At 40.1% G+C, this 17,308-nt stretch overlaps 1 long non-coding RNA gene and 1 pseudogene across 1 annotated transcript in view; one reads left to right on the top strand and one right to left on the bottom strand.

The window, feature by feature from the left end:
- The window catches only part of LOC116086094, a 52,295-nt gene that overhangs the window by 34,193 nt on the left and 794 nt on the right, over positions 1 to 17,308 (top strand). The gene's annotated exons all lie outside the window — the stretch shown is intronic.
- Positions 40 to 1,114, bottom strand: LOC116086092 (annotated as a pseudogene).

The raw sequence follows: 17,308 nt of genomic DNA, 5'->3' as shown, positions 1-17,308 counted from the left end.
CAGGGCACTATTTATACATTAAAACAAAACAAAACAACCTTCAAAAATAAAGTTATTTAGGCTTGTGAGTATTCTGAAGTAAAGTTTCTTAAACTTCTCCAATGAACTCTTCAAGCAAATTAACTTTTCAAACAGTCAACACTTAAAAGTTCCTTGGACATGGATCTATCCCACAGTCACAAAGCGGCTTCCTCCTTTGCTGAATGTGAGGCTGGCTCTTTGCTCTTTCAGTATCCCAAATCGCTCATTCAAAGTCATCCCTGTTTGTTTTCCCACACTATTTATGTTAAACTGTAGAGGGACGCCTTTAGGAACTTTCTTAACATCAGACTGTTCTCTTTTTGTCAAGAATGAGGGCACAGCAGTACGAGTTAATCGTGGTTTCTGAGTTACCGGACACTGTACAGCTCCAGGATTGTCAATGGACGCAGTCAAATTTCCTCCATTTGTGGTGGAAGTACGCCATTGACGCGTTCTCTTTGCTACCACATCATCTAGCAACTGTTCTGTGTTCAACTGGGTTTGAACCTTCAGGCCTCTTCGGAAAAGAAAGGTTGCCTGACGAGTGTCTTCCTGATGACTTAGTTTATTTCCACTCCTGGTAAAATTAGCTGGAATGTTATTTTTTTCTGTTTAACTGATTAGGTCTCTTGAGAACAGCAACTTGTTTCCTTTGCACTTCATTTTGTCTCAGAAGGCTTGTCTTCCTTTTTAATGCTGGAAAATATCGTTCTATATTCTTGTCACTTAGAGGTGGGCGATTCATAGGACTTATTCCTTTCCGAATACCAGTTGCTTTCAGGGCTGCGAGGCCAGTGATAACTCCATAAGGACGTCTTTTTCCAGGCATAACTCTTCCTCTACGGCTCACACTAGTTTTACCAAAACCAGAATTCTGCTGGATTCCCCACCGTACTCTCATCCCGAATTGCTGGAGCCTCCTATTTAGTCTTGGAAAATTTTGCTTCTTTCCTTCCTTTCTATTCAGTTTGATGATATCATCCAGGGACATATCGATTTTGTCGAGGTTCTCATTGCTTCGTGCTTTCGGCGGCGGCGGCAGCGGCGACAGGGTCGCCGTGGCTCCCACCAACCAGGTGCCAAACCGGTTCATGACTGGGGTTGAGGCATTGGAGCAGTCAGCCAAGAAGGCCAGAATCGCAGGCCCGCCTCCCACTCACGCAAGCAGACTAGCTGCAAGGCGGAGCGCCTCATTCCTTCTTAAAAGGGGGAACCAAATACCCATGGAAGGAGTTGCAGAGATTAACTATAGAACAGAGGCTGAAGGAAGGGCAAGCCAGCCTAAATATAGCTATCTCCTGAGAGGCTCTGACAGTACCTGACTAATAGAGATGTAGAGGCTCACAGCCATCCATTGAACTGAGTACAGGGTCCCCAGTGAAGGAGTGAGAGAAAGGACCAATGGAGCTGAGGGGTTTGCAGCCCCTTAGGACGAACAACAATATGAACTAACTAGTACCCTCAGAGCTCCCAGGGACTCAACCACCAACCAAGGACTGCACACAGTGGGACTGATTGCTCTGGCAGTGTGTGTATAGTGGAGGATTGCAAATTCGATCATCAATAGGAGGAGAGGACCTCGGCCCTGTGAAGGTTCTGTGCCCCAGTGTAGGGGAATGCCAGGGCCAATAAGTGAGAGAGGGTGGGGTGGCAGGCATGGGGAAGGGGGAGGCAACAGGGGTTTGTTTTTGCTGTTTTTGTTTGTTTCTTTGTTTTTTGGAGGGGAAACTGGGAAAGGACAAATTTACATGTAAATAAAGAAAATATCTAAAAATAATAATTAATAACAAACAAATCAATCCATTTCTACTATATGTAGGCAACATGAATTAAATAATAATAAATCAATTAATAATTAACAATTAATTATATTATATTGATAATTAGTAATAATCAATAATAAATTATATTATATTAATAATTAATGATTAATAATAAATAAATAAATCCATTTCTACCATATGTAGGCAACATGTAGTTGATTCTGGAGCCAGGCAGAACACAGAGGCAGAGGAAAGAAAAATTTTCTTACATTCTCACTCTCTTTTTAGGCTGGGTCAGACTCTTTCTGCTCTTGGTCACCTAAAGTCTAAATTCTTCAAGTTGTTTACTTTTCACAAGAGTACCCCTGTCCATCTACTTCTCTCTATTTATCACAGGCTTGACAGAGTGATATTATTGGTTTCTTTGTTTCTTAGACTTTAGATTTAGGCAGAGTAGCTTTTAGCAGTTCTATTTGTTCTGTAATATGCAAAGAGCCTATCATGGTAGTACAATTGAGATTAGCAATCACAGTGATCTTCAAATATAATGAAAAAAATGGCATAGCTCTAACCTTATGTCTGTGTGTCAAAGCACGAGCTAGCAACTGTGATGAAACTGTGCCATTTACAAAGATAGCTTCATATGTGAGCCACTTCTCAATAGCAGGAGTTAATCTGAATTGTTCTGTGTTTTGCATGAAGATAATCAATAAGAGGAGACTCATACTCCTAATTTATGATGGTCCAAAAAAAGTTATCCAAGGGAATTATTTGGAATCCATGTAACTACCACCAGTGTCTTATATTTTAGATAGAAGGGAATGGAGTAGTCAAGCAAACAACAAAGAAGCCAGCTCCAACCTTCCATGTCTGTCTCTGGGACAAACATAGCTCTTTTGTGTGGTAGTTAAATAATTCATGGTGTATCTATGGAATGGAATAGTATGTATTTTTTATAGAGAACTGTGACAAATCTATACATGTCAATATAGTGCTGTCTAAAAAATTTTAAACATAGGAACATTGTGAAGGGTGCTTGTATGTAGAAGGAGAACCATTCATTCATGTTCAATATGTGTATGAAGTGACAAGTGTGTACATATCTATGCACACATGGAATGTCTAGTACATAGATGCTAAAGGCTATACCTGAGGAGGACAACAAGGAAATTGGAAGAAACACATGAATTCATATTCACTCATATAGTTGGATCTATATTTGAAAAATAAAATATTTATTTGACATTTAGAATGTTACGATTTTTCCCCTTAAGCACTTTCTGTCCACGTTATGGGTGAAGAAAATGAAGGCCATTGTGGTAGTCAGCTTTAATTGCCAGCTTTGCACAACCTAGAACTACCTGGGATGAGGGTCTTAAAATGGGATGGTAGACATTGTTTTAGTATGTGTGTGGGAGCGTGTGGGTACATCTGAAGGGAATTGTCTTAATGAAGTTAATTTATGTGGGAAGACCCAGCTCACAATGAGTGGCACAATTCCCTAGGCAAGGCCTCCTGAACTACATGAATAAAGAAGCCAAGCTGAGCACAAGCAATCAAATCAGCAAATATGTATTCATTTCCCTCTGCCTTAGACTGTAAATGCGATCTGGACTTCAGTCTCAAGTTTCTGTTTTCACTTCCCCACAGCCATGGAGTGGAATAAAAATTTTCTCCTCGCATTCCCCTACACTGGGGCACAGAACCTTCACAGGGACGAGGTCCTCTCCTCCTATTGATGATCGATTTTGCAATCCTCTACCATACACATGCTGCTTGAACTCTCAGACCCCTCTATGTGCAGTCCTTGGTTGGTGGTTGAGACCCTGGGAGCTCCGAGGGTACTAGTTAGTTCATGTTGTTGTTCGTCCTAAGGGGCTACAAACCCCTCAGCTCCATTGGTCTTTTCTCTAATTCCTTCACTGGGAAAGTGGGAGAGGGTGGGGTGGCAGGCATGGGGAGGGGGGAGGCAACAGGGGTTTGTTTTTGTTTGTTTTCTTGTTTTTTGGAGGGGAAACTGGGAATGGAGAAATTCACATGTAAATAAAGAAAATATCTAAAATAAAAAAAATAAATAAAAATTAAAAAAAAAATTTTCTCCTCTAAGGTGCTTTTTGTCAGAGTTTTTTTTTTTTCTCAGAGCCACAGAAATGAAGCTAGAACACATAGTGGGATAAGATACTTACATTTCTGTTTTTGGAAGCAGTTGAGCTAATATCTGAACTACAGAACATGTGCTGTTACTTAGACATGTATGTAGTGACAACTTCCCATAAAGTATATTTAAAGATGAAGTTAAAAACCTTACCAAGTTGGCTGAAAAGATGGCTCCTGGATTAATAGCACTGGATGTTCTTCTAGAAGACCTGGGTTCCTTCCCAACACCTACATAACAGCTCACAACTGTCTGTAACTTCAGTCTTCAGAGACTTAAAACCCGCCCCTTTCTGGGCATCCTTGGCACCAGGCATGGATGTGGTGCACAGCCATACATGCGATCAAAATACCCACACACATTAAATAGAGAGAAAAAAAAAAAACCCAACTTATTAAGTAAAATCTTTCAAAGTGGCAGATCCAAGAAAGGTGCAATTTGATTTATGCTTGTTTATCTGTGAAATCATCTACTTCCTTTATAGTTAAAGCTCTGGGATGTACTTGGTAAATCACTCATGGTCTTTTTACTGGCTAATTGTAACAATCAACTGGATACAACCTGGAGTCACCTAGAAGGAGTCTTACTGAGGGATTATATAGATCAGGTTGATCTCTGGGCATGTCTGTGCAGGATTGTCTTGATGGTTAATTAATATAGGAAGACCCAGCCTATGGTGGCACCTTTCCCTAGGCTGGACCTTAAACTGTATAGCAGTGTACAAGCATCCATGTATTTATGCTTTCTCTGCTCTTGACTGTGAATTTGGTGTGACTAACTGCTTGAATTCCTGCCTTGATGTCCTTGAAATGATATAATATGTAATATGTAAGCCAAACAAACTCTTTCTTCTGTAAGTTGTTGTTTGATCACAGACTTTTATTATAGCAACAGAAATGTAAATAGAACAGCCTTAGATATATTCTAAGAGTTGTTTTTTAATATATTGAAAATATGCTGGGAAAGATCACACCTGTCTCTTCAGGTTGCTGTTATCAAGTCATTAATGGTTGCCTTTGGCCACAGTACTCCTAGTCTTAAAAGATGTAGATTTATGGTTGTATAATATGGGGTAATTTAAGCTCATGAACTTAAGACAGAATATGCCACATATTAGACATAGCCTGGGGACTGCAGCAAAAATGGCAATTTTAAAGCATGGTTGATTTTATAACTTTGGATGAGTTACTTAAGTTTTCTGAGTCTCCATTTCCTGTACGTCAAATCTAAATGTATACTGATGATGTTGTCATGAAGATCAGATGAAAAAACACATCAAAGTACCTACTATTTAATGAGTTAAAAGTGTTTTTAGTTCAATATCTCACATGTGGTTGTCACTCAGAAAATAGGAGCAGAGCCTCAATGTGAATTCATTAAGATCAGCCTCTCAACTCATAGCTACTTCTTAATTCTGTGGATCAACAAATGCATAGTTATTATTTGTATATCCACCTATAGGCAGTTCAACACTTATGTGTTGTATCTTCTAATGACGGATAAGTGAGAAAAGCTAAGAAGTCAGAGTACTAGTATTGTCATGCATATCATGGGACTAGGTAAGTTAATGGTTTCTATGGGAACATGAAGTTTTAGGAGAGTTTAATTCCTTCAATATATTAATTTCAGAACAGTTCCCCCCCCATTTATATCACAATGTAAATTCTTTGAAATAGTCTGTCCTCATTTCAGTGATTCACTTATTTTATTACTGTCATAAAATTTGTGTCCAAGAATGCACTTCGATGATTTTCCTTTCATTACGAATTATTTACATCAGTGGTAACTGATATACTTAGCAAGTCAGAGACAGGACAGAGAAGACAGGGTGACGGGGCACACACAAGACAAATCCTGATTGTCATTTCCTCTGTCAGTTCTGCCTTGTGATCATATCACGGTCACCACATCCTGAAGCAAGACTGTGCTTCTTTGTAAGACTCCAGAGTGTTTGTCGTACAATGTGAGACCTTGGGTCTCTGCCAGGGAAGGATACTGAAGTCTAGCCCTGATAATAAGGCAATGACTCCAGGGAAACATGCCCAGTGTCTGCACCCTATGCTGATTTATGTTGAAAATCTGGAACCCAAAAGTCTTACCCATAGGAATGGTTGTTTTAAAGTGCAAGAGTCCTGTGTAAACATATAGTCCTTAAAAAACAAAACAAAACAAAACAAAACATAATAAGTTCCCTTTAGCAGTTCGTTACTAAATTAAGTCTGCTTACTTGTAAACAAGATGTCCTAAGAGTAAATGACTTTAGTATACACATTACACTAACAAAAGAGTCTGGACTGAGCAGTGTGTCTTCTTCCCAGATAGGGAAAGTGACATTGAATATAGGCAGCTGTGGGATATGAGTCTAACCATTCTTGGCATGGAGAGATCAGTGGCCAACCACCATTTGAAAGGTGACACTGTTCTGTTTTCTAACTTTTAATCTCCAAGGATCTGTGGTTTATGTAGTCATTACATCATGTTGTATTCTTTCCTGTCTCCCAAAATTGAATTATATACCCATTTACTAAATATCAGTGCTCACCAATGCATAGATACTTAAGCCTGAGTCCTAAAATATAAGACTGGTATACTATATGGGATATTATAGCTTTAGAAAAGGATGCTTTGAATGGCTACTTTAGTTGGTAGGGTGTGCCATTATCAATAATAACCTGTACGCACTCCTTTCTGGTGGGCAATAACTGATATTTGTCTAGGGAAGAAACTTTAAAATGCTTCTTGCATGCAGCATGTTTATGGCACCAAGCATATTAGGGGGATCCAAATTCCAAAAGAAGAACATTTAAACACTCTTTAATGTTTTAATCATTATGAAATGTATGTTCATTCTATATAGCTTATTATTATTTTTTTACAGAGACACCAGAAGACCACAGGGCATTCTGCTAATATTTACAAATGTTATTTTCCTCCTGATTGGACTGTGTGTGACAGGGCCTGTTAAGGCTACACTTAATGAGATCTTAAGTGTGTGTGATGATTGTCAAAAGGCAGTGAGAGAGACTTCCATCTACGGAATGTCTGGCTTGCTCTGTTTGTACTGAACTTTTCCACTTTGGGGAGTTTAGAAAAACTGTAAGCCTGGGGAGTTGTTTAACATGTTTTGCCCATTTAAAGCAAGTGCACTTCAGCATCACAGACCATATTTCTGGGCACCCCTTTCCTTTTTCTCAGAGGCCATACAATGAGTGTCCTGGCTCTTCCCTCTCTAACTGGATCATCTTCCTACTCAGGCTGTCCCCCTCTTATGGTGGAGCCAAAGGGCCAGGTTCCAGTCTCCTGAGACCATGTTTGGGGTGATTAGTTGGCCTAGAACTGAATTTGCCAGGCTTTTGACTTTCAGTGCTGCTGCTATGCCACTAAGAAAGTCTTGGGAAAATCAGTAGGATTGGTCACAGTACTTTTACTCTTTTTTTTTTTAATAGATATTTTCTTTATTTACATGTCTTTATTTACATATACGATATCTCCTTTCCAAGTTTCTCCTCCAAAAAAAAAAGAAAAAAAATACAAAGAATAAAAAACAAACACAAAACCAAAAGCAAACTTCTGCTCCCTCCCTCCTCCCCCTGCTCACCACCCCACCTTGCCTGGGAATCTTGAAGAATCAGGAGCTCTCCACCTTAGGTGGTTATTCAGATATAGAACTTTACTTTGTTTTTAAGATGAAGACTTACCTCTCACCTACATTTAATAGAAAGGCCTTAGCCATGAATTGTTCAAAGTTCTTACTACTTCTCTCCATCATAGTCCAGCTATTCCTAGGTGGGGTTCTCTATTTGCTCAGATATACTGTGGATCTTGAGTTCTGGATTTGGATCCCATCGTGCATCTTCATTTAATAGCCTGCTTCTAACTCTTCGATGCAGAAAATACCTGCCAGTTGCTTCCTGTGCTCAAATGCAAGTCTGCTTAATACCTGGCCCAGGATCTAAGTTTGATCCTGAGGTCAACAGCATCAGTAGATGAGATTATGCTAGAAATAAAAAGTTGCAAGCCCCTCTCTAGAGGGGCTTGCTAATCAGACTCTGTTGGTAGGGGCAGTGATCTGTGGTTTAATATGTATTCTAGGTGGTTCTTATGCCCACACAGTTAAGAGAACCATGAACCTAGACCCTGCGTTGTACCTTCCCAGTCTCCCCCTGAAGCCTAAAGCCTGGTCTACTGATTTTGATGGTGGTGGTCTTGCTTCCTGTTCATTTTGCTAGTTCACTCATCAGCCCTGAGCTCCTCCATATAGTTCTTCATAATACAGTTTTGCTTCTATTTCTAATAAGGACATTTTAGCATGGCACAGAACAAAGGAGTTTATTAGGCATTGGTCTTAAATCCCAGCAAATGTGTGGATGAAAATCCTAGTTGGGCATGCCCATTAATGTGCTCAGCATTGCTACCTTTTAGAGATGTGGGGAAGTAGGATTGCTGGCCCTTCATATCTCTCCTTTGCTACCAAAGAAAAAGACCCCCAAAGGATACTATAGTTATGAGCTATAGTGGCGTCAATGGTAAACTGAATCATTTTTGACATCAAGGAGTGTGCATTTCAACCAAGACTGTCTAAATATTCTTTTCGTGCTCTGGGAATAAACTCAGTAGAGTTTGATTCTTAGAATGAACTTCCCATGTGGAGTTAGAAAAAAATGCCATTTGTTTGTTCTACAATTTGGGTAGTAATAAAATTTTTTTAGTTGCATTTCAGGGGATAAATTGATGATAAATGAGATTAAGAGATATCCATAAAATAGGCTACAGCTTGGATGAGTACTATATAAATATGTGATTTTATTAGTAATAACACCAACATGCTCAGGCATTCTCCAAAAAGCACATAATGTCTTCTTCAAGGTAGAAGAAGGCAGCAAATATAGGCTCTGACCACTGCAGATAACTCCCTTTCCTGAATATTTATAGCTTATGACTGTTGTTCTCAGTTCTGGATGTGTCTTAGGATTTCTTGCAGTTCTTAAAACAAAAATCAACCAACTAACAAAACCAATAAAGCTCACCAGGCCTTCTCTTCTTCTTGAGGGTCTACTCTGGTACCAGGTCACTTGAGGTTTTCAATTTACTGGATGATTCAAATATAAAGCCAGGTTCGAGCCTAAGAATAGTTGATTTTCTTTCTTTCTCTTTCTTTCTTTCTTTCTTTCTTTCTTTCTTTCTTTCTTTCTTTCTTTCTTTCCTTCCTTCCTTCTTCCCTCCCTCCCTCCCATCCCTCCCTCTCTCCCATCCCTCCCTCCCTCCCTCCCTCCTTCCCTCCTTCCCTTCTTTCTTTCTTTCTTTCTTTCTTTCTTTCTTTCTTTCTTTCTTTCTTTCTTTCTTTCTTTCTTTCTGTGGGGGATGTTTCGAGACAGGGTTTTTTTTTTGTGTAGCCCTGGCTGTGCTGGAACTCACTCTGTAGACCAGGCTGGCCTCGAACTCAGAAATCTGCCTGCCTCTGCCTCCCAAGTGCTGGGATTAAAGGCATGTGCCACCATAGCCTGGCCTAAGAGTAGTTGAAACTGTTACTTCCAGGTACTTCGCAGAGCAAAAAGACTAGCTGCATGGAACTGTAAGAAATCCAGCTAACTGCTGCCCTTCCATCTGCTCAATCTGGGGTAGGATTCAAGACTCTACTCAATACACAAGCTCACTAAAGGGCTCTGATGGGGAGGTATTTGGCAGATCCAACCACTTTTAGAAACCTTGAACTCTGTTATTTATTTAATTTGCCTAAGGTTAGTATATTAGTTATTTTAATACTTTTTAGATTGATTTATTTTTATGATTTTATGTGTATGAGTGTTTTGCCCATATGTATGCCTGTGTACTGCATTCATGTCTGGTGCCTGTGAAGGTCAGAAGGGGGCATTGGATTCCCGATGACTGAATCATCATTAGAGAGAATTATGAGTCACCATGTTGGTACTGGCAACCAAACTTAGGTTCTCTGCAAGAGCAACCAGTGCTCTTAGCCACTGAGCCATCTCTCCAGCCCAGTTGTTTCTTGTTGCTGTGACAGAACACCTGACAAAAGTATCTTAAGGAAGGACAGGATTATTTTGGTTCCCAATGTGAGGGGACAGTTAGTTATGGCGAGGTAGGGAAGGCCTGGCAGCAGGAGAGTGAAGCAGATGGTTTCCACTGCACGCACAGTCAGAGAGCAGAGAGGACTGAACACTGCTGCTCCCCTCACATTCTTCCTCTCATTCAGCTCAGAACCCCAACCTGTGGAATGGCTCTACCCACAGTTATGGTACGTCTTCTCATGGACTCACCAAGGGTGTTCTTCCTCCATGACTCTAAATCCTCTAACCTTGACAAGACTACCTATGACACATAGTTTAGGTTAGTAGGGAGCATGGCATAAGAGAGATACTAAGTAGATGCATGTGGACAGAGCTTATTATCTTCTACCAATGTAAAGTGGCTTTAGCACTTAGATTGCAGGGCACTAAGCTCCTGAATTTGGGGGGGGGGTCATGTTTTAAGTTGATATGTGCCCCAGCTAAGCCTGACTTAGATGAGGTAATAGAAGATCCCTCAGTACCTCTCTACAGAGCCATATCTTACTCTCTTGGGGAATGTCCCAACAGTAAGTAGATGATGCCACGTTTCTAGCTGACTTGTAATGTGGTGTTCAGGTTTCAGTTTCTACAATGGTTCAGTGGAGACAGATCTAATGCAAACTTGAAAGGAGCCAGTCGGAAGTAGTTAAAAGAGTTACTGAGATATCCAGATAATGACCTTACTTAACTTTCTTTTTTTCTTCTAGGGCCTAATTTCTACATTTCAGGTCTTCAGACAATGATCCATTGAGTTTGCTAAGTGTTATCTTGGCCTCAGAAAGAGGAGCTCAGGAGCATTGCTGAGCTTCCCTGCTGAAAAAGTCCTGTTGGCATTTTAACAAGGCCCACCCTGTTTGCAGACAAAGTCTGAAAGTCCAAGACACACCAGAGCCTTTAGCAGTCACTTAGTGCAATCAACCCCATCAATCCTCGTGTGTGTGTGTGTGTGTGTGTGTGTGTGTGTGTGTGTGTGTGTCCCCATAGCCATCTTTCCTGGAGGATTAACTTTTTTGTTGTTAAGTTGACTTTTGTTTCCTAGGCCATGCCAACATTCCAGCCACATGAGAGAGCCTGAACCGGCGTAAACCCTAATTCAGAGTACTATCTGTACTGCAAACATGTAACAGTTGTCAGCCAGCAGTACACAAACACATTAGGGGGTGGGGGCGATGGAAACTGAGCAGATGTTGTTTCCTGGGGTTGGCTGCCAGGTGTAATGGCAGAGTTGAGAAAATTTGCCCAAACTGTAATCCGCTTCCCCAAAGTCAACTATGCTGAATCCCAACAGGGACCAAGTTTTGTGGATGCAAATTACAGCAGCTCGGCTAGATAATTAAGTCAAACCTTCAGGAACAACTGGGGACAGGAAAGGCTCCAGCTGGAATTTCTGGGCTCTTTCACAGGAAAGCCAGTCTAACAACCCAGCAATTATGAGGGCTCAGGGACATTCGTATGTATATGAAATGTGCTGGAACCACTTTTATGGTGTGGTTCATTTTAGGGAAATAAACTAGAGAAATTCTTCACATACTTGATTCCGCAAACCTATAAAGTTCCTGCTGCACTTGGTCTCTTATAATATCTTTTTTATAGTGTGAGCCAAGAAATCCGGCATTTTAAAACAAATTACTACTTCATGTGGTTTGTAATTTAAATTGTACTTCTTTTAATATAAACCTCAAAATACAATTGCCAAATAATTAAAATAATATTACCTCATTTTCTGCTTAATTTGGGCTGATGCCATTAGGTAAATTTGTAAGGACCAAGGAAATGAAAAGGAAAAAAAAAACCTTTCTCCCACATGAGGCGTGTGATACTTCCCCTATGCTTCTAAACCCACTGGTTACGCTAGGATCAAGCAGAAAAATAACTTTTCAAAGCGTGGCCAATCTAAAGACTGGAATGCTGCAGTAGAAGAAAGATCCATGAAGAGGAACAGATAATTGGATAAAAAGAACTCTATTGGTACAGTTACTTTTCCATGTCCTCCCCCCCCCCACTTCAGCTATTCTAATGTTTGTGTTTATCTCAGTTCTTTTTGACCCTCCCCAGGAAGAATTTTAGTAAAACTAATACCCAGTTCCGAAGACATAGAAAAGTAACCAAAATACTAATCAGTGTTCCAAATATCAAATGGAGATCTATAGGACCTTAAAAACTTGGCAATCTGTAAAAAACCCTTCTTAGAGTTAAACTTGAATACATCAATCATATTCAATTATTCTTCATCCTTGTCTTTCAACACAGGATGGCTACCAGAATAGAACCTAGAATCAGTTTGGTTAAGTCCGTGTGATAGTTCGAATGAGAATGTCTCCCATAGGCTCACACGCTTGTTTCCCAGTTGGCATAGTTGCGTAGGTTTAGGAAGTGCGACCTTGCTGGAGGAACCGGGGATTGGGTTCTGAGATTACAAAGCCGTGTACCATTCAGAGGTCATCCTCATCTTTGTGCTTGTAGTTCAAGATGTGAGCCCTCCCTCACCTTCCTGCTTCAGCAGCTCTGCCTGCTGTTTGCTTTTGTTACATTATAATGGACTTTAGACCACTGGAACAAAAAGCCTGGGTAAACTCCTCCTTAAGTTGCCTTGGAAATGGTGTGCTACCCCAGCAATATCAAAGTACCCAAGACACCAAGGGACCTGCTTTCTAAATGACCTATTGGTGGGTTTGAGATTTAGCCCAGTGGAAGAACCACTTGCCTAGCAACTGTGAGGTCCTGGATTGTATTCCTGCTGGAACAAGGGAGAAAAAGATTATTGGAGACTTGGAGGCAACAACAACACCACCTACTTGGTTCTTTTCATGCCCCACTACCTAAAAGGGAGTTCTGTAAGAAAAATGAGTGAACAAAAATTCTCATGTTTGAATTATATTTGGTTATGTGACTTTTACTGTACTTAAATTTAAACAATTTAAAATTCTTCATATACAAGGCATATAAAATACTTTGAGCACATGAAATGGAATAGGTCTAAATGACTAGAGCTGCCTTCCCCCTCCCCCTCCTCTTAGCTAAAAGGTTGATAGTTGCTATTTAGTTTAAATGACATTTTGACTTTGCAACACAAAAGACTTTGTATATCCTTACGTCATGGGTACCCAACAATACTCATCTAGTTTTACTTGAGGCTTTTCTATATCCTATTATTTACTGGCTTTTTCTTGAGTGACTACCAGAGCTTTGAGAGTTCTCAAGAGAGTTTCTTCAAGTATTCACTTACTGAGGGTAACTAAAACATTAATGATCGATTATCTAGAGAATCTGCAGTTTTTAGGCTTAGGAAACTGTAAAGAGACATGAAGAAGGGAAATTTAAAACAAAAATGACAAATATGGATGATAGGTCAACATATCAAAAGCCAACTTTTAAGTTAGCCAAGAGCATTTCTCTATAATTTCATTCATTTTGACACTGAGACATGAGCCTTAAAGTCTTTTTCTATGGGTCATAGCCATAGAAAGTGATCCAACATATAGATTGAAGATTAAGAGATCATCTCTTGGGCTGGTGAGATGGCTCAGTGGGTAAGAGCACTGACTGCTCTTCCGAAGATCCTGAGTTCAATTCTCAGCAACCACATGGTGGCTCACAATCATCCATAATGAGATCTGATGACCTCTTCTGGTGTGTCTAAAGACAGCTACAGTGTACTTAGATATAATAATAAATAAATCTTTAAAAAAAAAAGAGATCCTCTCTTTCCCTCAGCATGCTGATGATCATTGATGCTGATGGAGTTACACATGGAGCTCTGTGGACTGTGATGAAGGGTCTCTGTATTTCCAGGAGGAAGATACCCAACAGCAGCAAGCTCATCATTCTAACAGCTCCCTACAACTCTCACAGGTTTTGGATTGGCTAAGAATTCTTAAGGAGCAAGTGAAGAAAATGAGAGAAGACCAAAACATCAACAGTAACAAAGCAGAAGGGGTTTGGGCATGGAAGGCACTTCTTGCTTTGATTCTATTTCTGTCCATAACCACAGATGGATAGTTGCCAAGAGAGACTTACCATATTAATTATTTATCTTGACAGTGATTTTTCCAGGAGACTTTATATTCTAACAGTAGACAAATGATTGCTCCAAGCATGTAAGAACCATGGCTAAGGTCATACATCTAAGCAATAGGATCTGGGATTTGAACCCCACCTATGTGTTTAATCACTGTCCTGAGGGTCTCTGAACACAGAAGTCCAAGGGACAAAATGGAAAGTTGAGAAAGATCAGTGCTCCCTTGTGCTTTCAGCAATTCATTTCCTCACTCTGTCATACACTTACTAGCAGCCACTTGGTACAATTACTAATCTTAATAAAGTCCCTTATTTCCCTTCTGTAATGACTCCTGCAAGGTATACACATTATGAAATATGTTGTGAGGGGTATCTTTGGTGGGTCCAATCCAAGGTGTCCCCCAGAGAAATTATGCCATGCAATAGATCTTGTGAAGAAGAGGGTAGAGGTAGTGATGACCTGGGGAAGGGATAGAGGCAGAGAAGTGGACACATAGTCAGGCAGATGGATGGGTAACTGCGATAGGACCATGAGGGTAGAGAGGGAGAGAGAGGGTATTTGCAGAGAACAGAGAGAGAGGTTTTTGGTTCAATGCTAGTTTTTCTTTAGGATTTTAATTATGACATTCTAACATCTTCTATCACCCAAAGCTGTTGTCAAGATTATATATATTGATTAAATTCCCAGTATTAGTATATACCCTCTTACTCTGTAATTCTGTGGGATTTTCTTTTCTTTTTCTTTTACTACACATTTTCTTTATTTACATTTCAAATGTTATCCCCTTTCTTGGTTTCCACTCTGAAAAAAAAAAAACCTCTACTCCCTCTCCCCTCACCCTGCTCACCAACCCACCCTCTCCTGCTTCCTGGCTCTGGCATTCCCCTACACTGGGGCCTTCACAGGACCAAGGGCCTCTCCTCCCATTGATGACAGACTAGGCCATCCTCTGCTACATATGCAGCTGGAGCCATGAGTCCCACCATGTGTATTCTTTGGTTGATGGTTGAGTCCCTGAGGGTACTAGTTAGTTCATATTGTTGTTCCTCCTATGGAGGTGTTTTCTTTTTTTATTGGACAGCTTAATGGGGACATATTTTGCTGTAATTTTATTCACTTTACTTGGCATTTGATGAGTCATTTGTTTTATTTATTTTTTGTATATATGTTATGTGGGTGTTTGTAGCTTGAATGTATTCATAATAATAATTAATAATAAACTCAAAGTTACCAAAATAGTACATCAGTGTTGTATTAAGGAAAGAAATGAAAGCACTTTCTCTTGGTGTCTTTTAACTGACAGCAAGGCCAGATCTGAATCTTTTACTTTGCTCTCTGTGCTTTTTGCATTGTTCCTAGCAAAGGGCTTCTGCCCTGTATTTATTCAACAGCATCCCATGAGGAAGAAACAAAGGATACTTTATACCAATTCCTAATAGAATTTTACAAGGGATTCACTTAGTAACTCCAACTGACCTCAACTGATGCAGATAGTAAGGAAACAAACCCAGTCAAGCAATATCTCAATGGAGCTTTTGGCATTTACAGTTATAAAATGAATGGAAATTCATCTTAAAAGGCCGCTTTCAGGTATTACAAAGCAACTGTGATAAAAACTGCATGGTATTGGTACAGTGACAGGCAGGTGGATCAATGGAATAGAGTTGAAGACCCAGAAATGAACCCACAAAGCTATGGCCACTTGATCTTTGACAAAGGAGCTAAAACCATCCATTGGAAAAAAGACAGCATTTTCAACAGATGGTGCTAGCTCAACTGGAGGTTAGCATATAGAAGAATGCAAATTGATCCATTCCTTGTACAAAGCTCAAGTTCAAGTGGATCAGGGACCTCCACATAAAACCAGATACACTGAAACTAACAGAAAAGAAAGTGGGAAAGAGCCTTGGGCACATAGGCACAGGGGAAAATTTCCTGAACAGAACACCAATAGCTTATGGTCTAAGATCAAGAGTTGACAAATGGGACCTCATAAAATTGCAAAGCTTCTGTAAGGCAAAAGACACTGTTAATAGGACAAAATGGCAACCAACAAATTGGGAAAAGATCTTTACCAATCCTATATCTGATAGAGGGCTAATATCCAATATATACAAAGAACTCAAGAAGTTAGACTCCAGAGAAACAAATAACCCTATTAAAAATGGGGTACAGAGCTAAACAAAGAATTCTCAACTGAGGAACACTGAATGGCTGAGAAGCACCTGTATTAGTCAGGATTTCCATTCCTGCACAATGTCATGACCAAGAAGCAAGTTGGGGAGGAAAGGGTTTATTTGGCTTACTTTCACATTGCTGTTTATCACCAAAGGAAGTCAGAACTGGAACTCAAGCAGGTCAGGAAGCAGGAGCTGATGCAGAGGCCATTGAGGGATGTTCCTTACTGGCTTGCTTCTCCTGGCTTGCGCATCCTGCTCTCTTATAGAACCCAAGACTTCCAGCCCAGAGATGGCACCACCCACAAGGGGTTCTAGCCCCTTGATCACTAATTGAGAAAATGCCCCACAATGGGACCTCATGAAGGCACTTCCACAACTGAAGCTCCCTTCTGTGATAACTCCAGCCTGTGTCAAGTTGACACACAAAACTAGCCAGTACAGCACCTAAAGAAATGTTCAGCATCCTTAGTCATCAGGGAAATGCAAATCAAAACAACCCTGAGATTCCACCTCAGACCAGTCAGATTGGCTAGGATTAAAAACTCAGATGACAGCAGATGCTAGAGAGGTTGTGGAGAAAGAGGAACACTCCTTTATTGCTGGTGGGACTGCAAGCTGTTACAAGCACTCTGGAAACCAGTTTGGTGATTCCTCTGGAAATTGGACATAGTACTACCAGAGGACTCAGCTATACCACTCCTGAGCATATACCCAGAATATGCTCCAACATGTAATAAAGACACATGTTCCACCATGCTCATAGCAGCCTTATTTATAAATAGCCAGAAACTAGAAACAACCCAGATGTCCCTCAACAGAGGAATGGATACAGAAAATGTGGTACATCTACACAATGGACTACTACTCAGCTATTAGAAACAATGAATTTATGAAATTCTTGGAAAAATGGATGGACCTGGAAAATATCATTCTGAGTGAGGTAACCTAGTCACAAAAGAACACACATGGTATGCACTCTCTGATAAGTGGATATTAGTCCAGATGATAAGAATACACAAAGTATAACCCACAAACCATAAGAAACTCAAGAAGAAGGAAGACCAAAGTCTGGATACTTTGTTCCTTCTTTTTTTTTTTTTTTT

Source organism: Mastomys coucha, unplaced genomic scaffold (genome assembly GCF_008632895.1).
Source record: "Mastomys coucha isolate ucsf_1 unplaced genomic scaffold, UCSF_Mcou_1 pScaffold12, whole genome shotgun sequence".
Lineage (NCBI taxonomy): Eukaryota > Metazoa > Chordata > Mammalia > Rodentia > Muridae > Mastomys > Mastomys coucha.
Note: the sequence above shows the minus strand (reverse complement) of the source record. Positions and strands in the feature narration are given on the sequence as shown.